Source organism: Podarcis vaucheri (assembly GCF_965113315.1).
Source record: "Podarcis vaucheri genome assembly, chromosome: 3".
Taxonomy (NCBI): Eukaryota; Metazoa; Chordata; class Lepidosauria; order Squamata; family Lacertidae; genus Podarcis; species Podarcis vaucheri.
In genome coordinates, this window is record NC_138761.1 from 56,606,920 (window position 1) to 56,621,429 (window position 14,510).

The 14,510-nt window shown below is 38.5% G+C and overlaps 1 protein-coding gene across 14 annotated transcripts in view; it reads right to left on the minus strand.

Moving 5' to 3' along the window:
• ARID1B (AT-rich interaction domain 1B) overlaps positions 1 to 14,510 on the minus strand; it is a 355,979-nt gene that overhangs the window by 285,581 nt on the left and 55,888 nt on the right. The window contains exon 1 of one of the 14 annotated variants that reach the window (XM_082215160.1): positions 10,849 to 10,955. The exons of 11 other annotated variants lie outside the window; for them this stretch is intronic. The gene's annotated coding sequence lies outside the window, so the exon portion shown is untranslated. Of the gene's footprint in view, positions 1 to 4,318; positions 4,345 to 8,928; positions 9,086 to 10,848; positions 10,956 to 14,510 lie in introns of those variants that run through there. 2 more of the 14 variants (XM_082215161.1, XM_082215162.1) reach the window with 2 other exon arrangements.

Genomic DNA, 14,510 nt, shown 5'->3' on the forward strand with positions numbered 1-14,510 from the left:
TTCCCTTCTCTGAGGCACCTTACCATTGAAGGCATTCTACATGCGGAAGATACCATCTCAGCTTTAATACAAATGGCTGCTATATACAGTGTCTGCGCCTCAGACTTCAGATTTACTATTTAACATAGTATTAACATATATTTTTGTATGAAAAATGGAAATTAAACCTGCTTATAGCAAGCAGATAAAACAATCACATATATTCATTAACATTACTGAAGTAGGCAAAAGAAACAAGCTCTTTCCTGTTCTTTTTATGAGACACGTAGAAGGTTTTCTTGCTATTTATGTAAGAACGAGTGTCAGAAGACATCGAAATTCTCGCCTGTGTGCTCTTAGCAACTTTTTTTTTATGCTGTCAGTCAATCCTGTGTTATCAAGTGCGAAAGTAGAACATGCAGTTATGATTAGAAAGCATCAAGTGTTCAACTGTGCTAACAGTTCCTTCTTGATTTATCCTTATTCTCTTATGTGAGTATTCTGACACTCTTGAGGGATAAATTTTATCTATAATATTCTGTCAAATGAACGGCAAGTGAGAAAAGCATCAATTAATTTATCACTGCTAACCGGGAAAGTAAAATAAACACTTTATTTGTGTAGAACCAGATTTCTCTTACACATGTGAGGAAGAAGCAAAAGCCATTATATAAAAGAATGTATCAGAATTTTACTAATTTACAATAAAAACAGGAGATGCAAGCAATAAGGCAAAATGTTACTTCCACATATGCTCAGTTCATCTATTTTGACAGGTGTTACCTAGGAAAGACTTCAAAGAATATTATATTTCCCAACTTTTGCACATATCATGGATTATTTGGGGAATGAGACGGAGGAGAAGAACTTCCTTCTTGGAAGGCTGCCTCTTTCCCTACAGATCTCCTTGGGTGTTAAAATGGGCAGTATTGGTTCCACCACTCTTAGAAGTTCAGGAGAGGGCATTCCTTTTGGCAGGCCCCAAGTTGTGGAGCTCCCTTCCCACGGATGTGCATCTGGCATCTTCATTTTACAGCTGTCAGCAAATGCTGAAGGCACACCTCTTTACCCTGGGCTTTAGACACCAAAGATTTGAGTTTTTAGGGTACACGTTATTTTGGTGTTTGCAAGTTGCTTTAAACTGGTTTTAACATTGTGTTTTAATTGTTGTAACCCACCCTGGAACTTTAGAGTAAAGGGGAGGAGGAGAATATAGACTTCTAAACTTGAAAAATCTGAATAACACAGAATTTTTATGGCTTTGCTTAGGAAAATATGCTGTTTTCATGTTACCTACATGTCTCTTTTTCTAAAGTGTGCTTTTAAAAATAATAAGTCTAAACTGCCTTTCTACTCAATATGCAAGGTAGGGCAACTTTAAAACACCAATAAAAAAATAAAGTAACAATAACATTCATACGAAACACTACAGAAATTAAAATTTCACGTATTTAGGCTGCAAATCTAATACTCAAACTCAATGGGCTGAAATGCTATAGGATTTGGCCAAAGCCCCACTAATAGAGCATACTGCTCAGACAAACAGAACAGCTAGACCAGGGTGGATCCATGGACCACACAAGGGATTAGCATACTTAAGGCACATGTCTTACTCTACAGTCATAACCATTTGCACTAGTATAAAGCAAACATGGATTGAACATCAGATTCACCATTCTTGGGATATTGATCCACATATGTAAGCCACATGCAAATTATTATGCCTTATCATAAAATCTTATTTTGTCTGTGTCACTTTGCTATGCTTGCCATTAGAGTATATTTCCCCAAATGTACCTATTTGGCTCGTGTAATTAACAAATGCTTGCTTGTCACCAATTAGTATATGTCCACATTTGAAACTCTAAATCTAGTTCTGGGGAAACAGGGAGTTTTGCAAAGTTGAGCAAGATATGCACCTGTGCCAGTTAACTGAGAAACAGTCATTTATCTATAAGTAATAAAACATTCCCTTTGAAGTGACCATGTTGATCATGAAATCACATTTTAAAATGTTGTGTTCACTACATGCTCTTTCTACTATGAACTTACTTATACGCATGACCATTTGGCAGGAAAGCTGCTCTTTGATTCTGTGACCATTTGGGGCTATTAGTTATACGGTATACCACTAGTAATGCGAAATCTCTTACCATAAGCCCTGCTTTGTCGACTAAATTTATTTGTCTTCCATGTTCTTGTTTCCCATAGCCTCTTAATTGTGAATTTTCAGGGCAAACTTGTCCAGTACTATTGGCCCCTCTTTTTTTAGTTGTAAACTGATGTTACCAAACGTATGGTATGGCTGATCCTGCAAGAGCTATGCTCGGGGTACTATGGGAATTGTGATCTCACATTGCAATTGGTGTTTTACCAATTATAATAGGACTCAGTCATTACCCAGTTCTAAGCTAGTATACAAGCGGTGATAATAGAGGTGTAGGTTAAAGGAGTCTCTGAATTTACAGGTGATGAGGTCACATGTGACCATGTGTATGTGCAGCACCAGGAAATTACATAGATTCAAACCAGGAGATGGCACAAGAAAGCTGCATAGTCCTTGTGGCTCACAAGGAGACAACCACCCACCCTGGAATCCAAAAGAGGACTTTAGTGAAGGCAGAGAAAACCCTTAAAAAGCCAGAGGTGCAACAGGGCTTTGTTTAGGCTGTTCGGTCTCTGGTGTGCATGGTAGCGCAACAGCAACTGCTGCTTTTCCACAACCTCCAGAGCTTCGACTCTAGTTGAAGAATGTGCTGTGTGGAAAGAGAGCTGGAGAGCAGGAAAAATGGGTGTTTAGAGGCTTTTAGAGGTGCTCCCCACTTACGCATGGAACGTAACTTCTGCATAAGTGAGAGTACACATGCACTAATCTTTTTCATTCTGGAAGCATAAGTGATACCAATGAATTAATAAAAAGTAGCATTATTCTCTCTCTTTTAGCACACACATGCACATACACACAACGTTCACATTTTCATCTAACAGACATTGAAAAGCGTAGAACCTGTATAACAGCCCTGCTATTCTTCACATCCACTTTAATACAGTGGTACGGAGCACTGACAGAGGAAAATACTGTGCATCACAAAAGTCACTTTTGTTCATGATTGGTGATAGAAGACTGTCTTAGCACAATCATATTTTTGTAGCCATCAAATCACTCAGACAACTGATATTCATATTTTATAAGCAGAGAGCAAAAACATTAAAAAAGAAAGAAGGTATATATAAGGGAAAGTGAGTCGTTGCACTTCTGACAAGGCTTAAATCCCAGGAAGCCAGTGTCTGTGAGCCAAGAAAAGGCAATATAATATTTAGGCACATCTAGGAAAATGCTTGTAAATTCTACTGGTCCAATGAACAGAGACACAGTTTTCATAATTTTATCATTGTACTCCATGGCTGGCTGACTGTCAGACCAATGCCAAAGCACTAGTTCCCATTTGAGTGACATATGGATTCAGCCAACCAGAGAGATGTTAGAACATTAAATACCACAAACAGACAGGACAAGAATACCAAATTAGCACTCCCGTAACCATATACGCTAGTAAAGACCTAGGGTTATTCTCTAAATTCTCAAACCCTTCGCAACATAATAAATGCTACCTTCTCTAGATAAACAGCTTCACACTTCATAAAACTGAAATACATTCTGAGAAACAAAATCTCAGAAGGAATGCTTGGAGAGAAAGACCTTAAGAAGGTGAAAGTGTGGTTTCCAGAATACTGAAATGCACATATTTAGGAGGTAGAGAATTCAATGTAGCTTTCAGCTCTAGCACATGGAAGGAATATTTTTTACCTTCATGGAAAGCCATTCCTGAGAATAAAATATTTTAAGTGAAATGTAAACATTTTAGGCAGTTAAATCTAAAACATGTACAGTATTCCATTTGTTATCCAACATGTTACAGCAGTCTTGATGAAAGGGGAGGAAAGAATTCTTAACATTTCATTTTAACTAGCAACTGCCTAAAGAACATTTAGCTATTTCAGCTTTTTTGCATGTCTGCTGATTGTGGAAGAAAAACTAAAAATGTGTGAATGCTCAGACTCCTGACTTTTCTGAAGCATTAATATCCCTTTAAAAAACAACAACCACCACCTGGATGCATCATGTCATAAAATGCAGGTCGCAGTTCTGTTGTTAAAATTCAAAATCAGTTATTTTATAAAAAGTCAAGCCCAATAAATTGTTTAGAAATATATAAACATAAGCTGCTTCTATCCACATTGTATGAAGCATTAAAATACTGACAAGAAATGCCCAATTTAAAGGACAAAATTCAGAAATAATATTAATTAACAACAAAAAGCCCTAAACATCTTGGACCTCAGGTATCTGAAGGAATGGCTTGCCCTGTATCAGCCTGCTCAGCTTCTTACTGTTACCATAAAGCACCAATGCTGCAGCAAGCAAAGGCTCCAGCAGCTCAGTCAGCTGCTTGTGGCTGGAAAGCCAGACAGGATGTTTGTGGCTGTTGCCATGGAAACAAAGGGGCAGTCCATTCTGTACTGAGCACCGGATGTTAGCTCAGTGTGTGTGTCATATGACCTGTACTGGAAGTACATGGGAGGAGTTTCTTCTTGCTGTTGTCGAGTGCAGACATGTTTCTCTGTACTGATATGAGAGACAGAAATAAAAGATGTAAATAGTTTTCTGTCTGCTTCTTTCCCCTCACTGGGGGACACCAAAGGGGAGAGACAAAGAACGGTGTGTTCCTCTCACACATCTGAGATGAATCGCCGGGACCTCGCCTGCTTATCAGCAGAGTGGAGACGCGGGGAGGTCGACAGGAATATCTGCCGGTGCCTACGCTGTGGCACATTCCTCTGACCCAGGCAGAATTCCAACACTTACATCTGCAATGAGACCCTTATTGTTGCATCACCACCCAGGCAAGTTCCTTGAGTAGTGACATCACATGGGCCCTTGTCTATGGTGGTGCCTTGATTATGGAATGTGGCAACATTACTTACATTTTGGCACCAGGTTGAACTTAACTGCTACCCCATAAACACCTGGGCAGGAAGTAAATTGGTAGGCTAGAAGTACGACCTGCTCTTATTTAATTTGGGTTGTTATTTTAATTGTTGTTTTAAATAATTGCCAAATTATGTTGTAACCGTTCCATGGATCAAGTGATGAAGGGCAGGTTAAAAATTCACACAGTAAATAAGCAAGAAAGCCTAATATGCCAACAATAAATAAATAGAAATCTGTCAGCAGTCCTCATCCCAGTTTCAGGGAATCAATATAGCAGTTAGAATGTATTGTGAAGGCAAGGGCAGCATAAAAAGCAAAGCAGTGCTCTATATAACTGCCTACATACTTGCTCATGCACTGTCAGATTTTTCACTTGAATATATTCAAATAGGTAACCTGGGATGCACTGACTAACTGTACTGAATCTTACATAAACAAACATCTAATAAAAGGAAACATTTCTAGAGCACAAAGGTTATGCATTCAACACACTTCCAGTGTACTCCTGATGGAATTTTGTTACCAAATTTTTCTGCTGCAAGCAGCAATAATACTTTCAGAATAGCAAATGCATCAAGTCTGTTCAGTTGACTTTTAAGAAATATATTCTTCTATTTCTTCTTGTAGGGCCTGCCCTCTCTCCTGTAATCTTCATAGACCTCTAACCAGATGGTTGCCATTAATTTGATTCTGAATTGATTCTAGAATGTATTTTAATTAATTGTGCGGTTTTATGTACACTGTGCTATTTTTACCTGTTGTTAGCCACTCTGAGCCCGGCTTTAGCTGGGAAGGGTAGGATACAAATTATTATTATTATTATTATTATTATTATTATTATTATTATTATACACACACACAGTTTCCCTACTCTAGATGTCTCTGCAGACACATGTTGTTGGCTGTACTATTCAATGTCATTTTGTTTTCCTTCTTGTCCCAATATTTCCTTTTTCACTGTATTAAAAGAGTAAAGAAAGGCATGTTAAGAAAAAGATGCATTCCTTTCTGTACAATTTTAATACAAATTCTCTTATCATATTTAGCTTGAATTTCCTACTGGGAGAAAAGACAATAGGGAAGCAAAACATATAGCCCACAATCTAGTGCTGTTTAATGCACCACAGACCCACTGAAATCCTGGGGTGGGTGGGTGTAATTCTTGATAGGTTTCACCAGAATGCAGTGGTGCAGCTAGGCATGGACCTTGGGGCTCAAGTCTAATAATAATAATAATAAATTTTATTTATATCCTGCCCTCCCCAGCCGAAGCCGGGCTCAGGGCGGCTAACAACAATAAAACAGTACAAAAGTACAGCAAGTCTAGGGCCCTCGAAATGATCACCCAGAGAGCAGTAGATGATAGGGCAGTGGTGAACAAGCCTAACACCAGGCTCTACAAGGCTAATGCTGATGACCACAGCATTCTTTCTTCTTATTCTGAAAAACATTTTACAGTCTAGGACCAGCCAAGTTTTCGCTTCCAAAATTTACTACCGTTTCCCATAACAACATGGTACTTTTCCCCAAGTTAATGGGTTTACCACCAGTGCAGCAGAAGCAAACCTCACTTTATTCCTGTAGTCATGGGAGTGATGTGATTTAATTGAATTTAAAATGTGGAACTACACATTTTCAGAGCGTGCCTTATTTAAATCAGGGTTGACAAATTATTATTTTTTTATTTGACTTTTTTGCTCTAAGATATCAGGAGTGCAAAGTTGTAAAGCGTACAATAACAGGAGGGAGGTAGAAACTAAATATTAATTGCATGTTTCGTAATAGAAGTTGCATGCATGGCTAACTAAATGGCACCCCTCCCCAGAAATCTATCTGAAGTTACCTAGCTGCACCAATGTCATAATATATAAAAATTAGGGGAGTCTCCTTGGGAAGGTTACCTAGAAAGATTTAGGTTCTCTCACTTTTGCCCTAAAGAGTCATTGCTGATCAGAGTAGACAATATGTGGCTAGATGGACAAATAGTTTAACCATAGTATAACTGTTTGCTTCCTAAGCAATCATCTAGCCATTTATGTACTCAGCACATTTGCTTATAGTAATGGCATTACCTTCTTAACCTACTGAAATGTCACTAAATATTATTTTAATTCTTAACAAGCAAAGAAACAAATAAATATTGAGGTTAACTTGCTCCTGAATGTCTAAAAATAATACTAAAGTAGATGTTTGGCAAGATCATTAACTGCAGATTTGTTATCACTTAATAAAAATTAACTATGCCGCCTAAAGCATGCTAAAAGGATCAGGCTAAAAATAAAAAAGAGTAAAAGTTATTTTTACTAATTTCATATAAACACAACCAGAAATTATTATTTTTAAAAGCTGCTAAGATCATGTTATTTTTGTAAACTGCAGAGGTTTTCTTAAAAGCATGTGGTATATGTCAAGAAATTTTGTTTAAAAAACAAATAAATCAGTGTGATCCACTGAGCAAGTATTTTACAGCAGATGGACAGGTGGACTTGCACCTGGGAGATCTTCACTCTGTCATCAACAGGCACCCACAAAGTCTGGTTTGGGAAAACAACAACCCATTATTCAGGGTCACCACCAACCCTTCCCCACCAGCAAATTTGTGCTTGCAAATAATTTGGTGGTTGGATGACCTGGCTGCCAATTTCGCACTAAGCTTGGGGGGGGGGTGCAGGAGACTGTCCTGCTCCTGTGTTCTGCAAAAGGCCAGCATAAAGGCAGATGCTATACTTCCCTTGATCAAATAGTTCTCTGCAGTTGAGTGCAGAGGCTTCAGAGAAGAAAGGAGTTGAGCTGACATAGTGAAAGCACACACAGTTATCTGTAAGTTGCAGGCAACTCTGGGAACGGGTTGTTGCACTGCAAATCTGGGACAGGGGCAGTTAGCAGAAGGACAGTTGCCCCTTGTGACTGGGATTTACAGACTCGTGATGGTGAAGCTCATGAGAGGGCCATGGGCTGGGCACTCTCTCTCAGCCTTCTTCACAAGATTGTTGCGATGACAAAGACAGAATAACTCCTTATGACCCTGGCCAGCGATGCAGCTAGGTAACTGTTGACCACTGACTCGATGGTCTCACAAGAGTCCCAATCAGACTCCCATGTGTATTGCTTCCGTTGTGAAGCACACAGATAACATTTATCTTCCTCCTCCTGCAAACACACTTGCTGGTCATTCCATGTGTTACAACTGGAATATATTCCAAAAAGGGCAAACAAAAAAAACAGTTTGCCAGATTGATAACAAAATAATAAATACTCTGAGCCTATGTATTTTGCATTTTAAATTCACATGATTCATAGTACCAGCATGACTGCAGGAATAAAATGAAATTTGCTTTCCCTGGAAACAAGCACCTCTTTGTTTGTTTGTTTTTTAAAAATAATGGATAATAAATGTTTAATGTAAAAATAATAAAGTGTGCATCTGCAACCATATACATGCATGGCTGACCAACCCAACTATATATATTTTTAATGGGAGGAGAATCCCAGTCTGTTCATGCCTCCTGAACAAGAGGCCTGCTTACCACTATATTTATTTGACCATTTGGTTTGTTGCTGCATGGGTGGTTATTCCTTCCACCAGCACGGAGCTGTGAGACCCTTCATTCCAGCCTAAGCCAAAAGATTGGCTCTGATCTAAGAGGGAACCCTCATTGATACATCTTTGATTCCAGCTTCGGTAAGCAAACAGACAAAGTTTCCCCTGAGAATTACAAGATGGCGGCAAGGTTATATATAAAGATAAAAATGTTGAGTCACATCAGACTAAGTCATCCCATTTGTGCAGGGACTTCCAGTTAAGTAACAGAACTTATCCTCCCTCTCCTCCCACCACATGCCCCCAAATCTGTTCTGGGGGTGCATGGGAAAAGGAAAGGAAGGGGCATTTCCATTGCTCAGATAGGATGGCTTTGCCAGATACAGCTTACTGAGAATAGCCATGGTGAACACACCTCACACAGTCATGAGGAAGTTACTGCTTCTTTTTTGTCTTGTCTAGTCCAACTGCATTTCATTTAGTCAGTAAGAAAGTTCTCTAAAACGGTAGTTCAGTATGAGCCATTTACTCAGAAGAAGGGAAGTTTCAGTTACCAGAATGGAGGACAGACGCTGAAAATGCAGAATGTAGAGAAAGTTAATGATGGTCTATTCACCTGTTTCAGGAACACTTGGTTAGATGACAGTCACTGATTATTACTGCAGGGCTGGGATTTTTAAGGCAAGTACTCTACATAAATGCCTATTTCAATGGGTTCTAATTATCATAATGAATGGCTGGATATACCTTCAGATTGAGCTTTAAAAAAACAATTATCAAATTCCACTAATTTCCTTGTACTACAAATTGCTATTATACCATTACAAGGAGAACCCAAATCTTTAACATTACTAAATATAAGGCACTGAGATCTAAGGCAGAGTTCTTAGACTATGTATAATTCTCTCCCCCCCCTTCTTACTTTGCTGAGCATTTTACAGCTATGTTAATGGTTGCCCCTTCCTTGCATAGCCTATTTCCCAATACTTGGAGCAAGCATTCCCAATTGTTTAATCATGGCTGAACAACTGAGAGAACCATCACACTTCCCTTGCAAAGCATGAATTAACTATCATTACCTCCACTGCAATCAAGTGTAATACTCATACTAAAGTTTATCACAATTAAGGCTTTTAGAAAAGGTGCAACAGGTTTTTATAATGTAGTCTTCAGGATATCACTTTCAGCTGCTGACTGACAAGAGTTGATGGATATACACACACACACACACACACACACACACACACACACACACCATATATATCCCTCTAGAAAAATGTGATATAATAGCTCAGTTCATAAGTAAGAAACATATTGTAACTGCAGCCAATCAACAGTGTGTGCTTTCCCTCCTTCACTTAGCAAATACTTGAAAAGAGATACAAAAACAAAAGATTCATAAAAATACACCACTTTTTAACATTAGATTTTAAAACATTTGCTGCCTCCATCTGTCTTTTCCAAACAGAAAGATTGCATGTCAGTGAGTCATGATTTCATCACTATTTCATGTAATGCACTGAAACCGCAGCAGGGCAGGGGGGGAATATTAACAATTTGAAGAAGCTTTATGCAATACTTTCTAGTATTGTATATGACAAAAGCTTTTCTGGTAATAATACTATGTTAAAAGAAGCATCCAAAACAACAGTTTCCAAGTTTTAGTGCATAGCCTCACACACTTCACTGCTGTATGACTTAACCCCCCCCCCCAAATAATAAACTAGAATTATATTCAGATTGGTTATCTGCAATGGCTGTTAAAGGACTAGAAAAAGGAATTTTCTGTTTAACTGAACACAGGCAGCAATGAAAAATATTGCATTTAAACTAAACACATGTACAGTTAACAAACCTTTTAAAAAATGTTTTAAAGCACAGCTTTAAAAAAAGGCAGAAAACTAATGGCATGCTGAGATCAAAAAATACTGCAATACTTTTCAAGGACAACCTCAAGGTAATACTCAATGACAGTTTTTAGAGCAGATTTTGTCTAGCTGTATAATGCTAGTTCATTGGTCAGGTGGTAGTACACATTACTCATAACTGTCCTTGGACTTCTTATTCATAAACATGAAAATGTATTTTAAAAATGGAAATACGTTGTGAAATCACAACTCAATCACATTTCATATAAGTTATTCAGAGAGATGTCTTTTTCATTTGTTCTGTCTGACCTGACTAAAAGTGCTTCCAGGTCAGACGTGGGTCTTTGCCAGAACAACATCCAGACATTGGCCCTGTCTGTGTGGTTCTATAGTTGCTCTTCTGCTGGTCAGTCCCTCTAGTCTCCTGCCTAATTACTACTGCTGCACTAATCTGCCAAATTTCTTACCTGCTATCACAGTGGCAGGCACACCAACTAGGGGAGGCCAATGTACTTGGGGGCCCTTCGAAGTTCTTAAGGAGAGAGCTGTGCCCCCTCAATAATGAGTGGTAACATTGTGTGTGATGTCACACAACATCGTGTGTGATACTAAATGATACTAAGCCTTATCACACCCCTGCTGGGAGTTTTCCTCTAAACAAGTAGTCCCGCCATGTTTACCACTTCTTAATAAGGAAGAAGATACTTGCATCTTCTGAATAATTTTAGCTGCTCTTTTCTATACCTTCTCCATGTTTATGACATCCTTTTTGAGATGGTGCAACGAGAACAATACAAAAGATGCTAAATGTGGGTGTACTATAGTGTTTAAAAGGGGGAAGGAACTGGCATTGTGATGCTTGCTGTTTATTTCAATCTCCAGTTTTTAATCATTACAACACACTGAGATAATGCAGTCAGTGAGTCATCAAGAATTACTAATACCTATTTCAAACGTAGAAGCATGAGCTTGGATTAAAACCCACACTTGTTAGGTGCCACAAGACTAGAAGCTAGCCTGACACACTAAGCAATAGTTCCCTACTTCCTATGTAACCAAGAGAAAAATATAGACACTTCGGCCAGGAAACAGATACTGCTAACTGAAATCCTTTTGCACTTGGGAATCTGGCAATCAAGAAGATTTCAACCTTGTCCATTTCAGAATGTACAGGAAGGAGGACAGATTTTGAAAAAAAAAAATCAGAAATGTTAGCATCCAAAAGTATACTGCTTATTACTTTCATGCTACTAATTCATACCTCTAATATTAATAAAATTAACAGTACCAATATCAGGATAAAGAAAACGGAAGGGGCATTGAGCACTGAGCAGGAAGACTCATTTTTCCAGCTCAGAACTATAGTCCGACCATCAATTTATCTTACTATCTTTTTATTGGCATAAATCCTACTTTCTAATGGCTGCCTTTTTCCTGCCTGTGAAAAATTATTGGGCAGTTTACACTAACTGCTTTCTGTCATGTTTCATTTCCAAACACCATCTTTTGTCAGTTTATTCCAATCAACTCCAAAATAGACCATTAATGTGAATAAAGAAGATCTGTCTTCCAACATCATTAATGAGATGATTCAAAGAGTAACTCCATCTCCACTACTCCCTGCCCTAAAATATAAACACCTCACATTTTGCAACTGATTCCCAAAATCTTGAGATATGCACGCACATCTGCCTAAAAAAAATAAAAATAAACCATGCACACAAATATGCTGTATCTTTCTATAGCTATACATATTCACTGGATTTTATACTCTGAACCATGAAGGGGAAAATGGTAGGATCAGAATTCCTCGGGGGGGGGCGGAATGGGACAGAAAGAAACCTCAGTAGGTGATAAGAAAGGAGTTAACTATGGTGAGCTCAATGCATTTCAAGTATGAAACCCTTCTTCAAGGTCAGCTCTCATAAGAACACATGAAGCTGCTTGCTGGATCAGATCAAACACCCACCTACTCTGTCATCCTGTTCCCACAGTGGCCAATCAGATGTCTCTGGGAAGCCGGCAAGCAGAACATGAGGGCAACAGAATTCTCTCTACTCGTGTTCCTCTGCAACTAGTATTTAGAGGCATGCTGCCTCTGATACTGGGTGCGGTACATAGCCATCATGAAAAGTAGTCATTAATAGCCCTATTCTCTCCATACACACACACACACTTTCAACAGTGGTGCCTTTTGCTGTCTCGTAGATGCACTATGAACTAAAAAAACTTCTTTCCAAAGGCAGTCTAACTCAATCAGTTCACATACAAAGGTCTTCAAATTTCAAAAATAAAGCAGATGACCAGCTTTAAATTTTCTCTACGGGCAAATCATTTTGGATATTAGACCATTTTAGCTAAAATTTCAAAAGCCACAAAATAAAACAGCTGCAGCTTACATTTGCCTTGGTTCAGAGAGAAGACATTTGGTATCTACGTTTCAGAAGCATGTCCTGACTTAGGTAATAGCTGAGGAACAAAAACTCGAGAGAGATTTATGTGTGGCAATTTATATGTGGTAGAACCGGTGATGAATCATTCCTGCAGTTGCAACACTCTTCAGAGATGTTCTGAATGCCACCAAAAGAAACCACAATACAGCGTGACCAGGCCCTTCTGAGGTAAGGACAGGTGATCCTTCCAGAGCTTGCTTCAGAGGTGTTCTGCAAGAGTGAGTGCAACATTAAGTTCAAGACCTGGCCCCTACCTGAACTTGGGAAGGGGGAGGTCAGGATCATGGCAATTACAAATATTCGCTGGTTACCAAGGCTTAGCAAAATTTGTGGATCCTGTATCATATACCAAGATCCTAATATATTTTCACTCATTTTAAAGATTTGTAACCAGAACCATATGTTGTTGTTTTTTCTAATCAGTAATTCAGGAAATTGAATCCATATATCTTGATTGTGGATCAGACAACTTCCAATCCCGTGCAAAATCAACCTTTGCAGCTGTGAACATTTCAGGTGGTTTTGTTCACTATGGGCTTTGCTTTAACAGCATTTTAAGGGAATCATGAACATAAAGTGGAACATAAATGTTCACTAAATAGGTTTTAGGATTTTGAAAGGAAAATGTCCTCCTAACTTTTAAAATATATAATGCTGCTAAGATTGTAACTGCCTGCTAACTGCCTGAAGAAAGTACTGAATATCTTAACTATGTATTCTCTAAAATAATTAACGGCTACTGGTCACAATGCCCATGTTGTATCTCTAGGGTTCTGAATACCAGTTGCTAGGAATCACTAGTGGGGAGAGTGCTGTTATACTCAGGTCCTGCTTGCAGGCTTCCCATAGGCATCTGGTTGGTTACTGTAGTAAATGAAGGCTGGATTAGATGGGTCTTTGTCTGGATCCAACAGGGTTTTTCCTATGTTCTTATAATAATTCAGGTATAGTACAACATGGCTCCTGGGCATTAAGAACACACAATACAAGTCACTGGCTATTAATGGAACCAAGTAATTGTTATAATTAAATTTACAGCATGATTTAGTTTTAATATGTTTCTTTGTGGTCACTCTTGGAAAGTACACTGCTAACCAAAAAACTTTTAAAACAATTTATTGTTGGCAGGCAGAAAAGTCAGGATATATGTGTAAACAAAGAAATGAATCTGTCCAGTTAACACTGGATTCTGCCCTTAAGTTTATGAACCTGAACACGCCTTCTTAAAATTAAGCTCCACTGAAAATGGGACACATCCAAATGAATATGCTAAGGACATGGCCAGTTTTTGAAAGGTTATTGTTTCTCCTATAACCCACCCCCTAAATTATCAATATTACAAGCATGAGTCAATTCCCTTGTTTCCTTAGGGGTTGAAAAATTATTGATTGGTTGATTGTCAAGAGTGTGCACTCAAATACCAGCCCATAGTTCTCAGTTAAAGAACAATCAGAATTCTTTTCTTAAAAATTCTGAAGAGGAGAGGGAGAGTGATTACATGAAAAGTTTAAATTACATGTAAATATTTGGACATTAAAATCATGATGCTCTGCTGCTGCCTTTACTGTGCAATACTACAGGCAGCAAAATTATGTCAAAAACAGATCTCCCATGTAGCTCAACTGGTAGAGCATGAGACAGACTCTTAATCTCAGGACCATGGATTTGAACCCCAC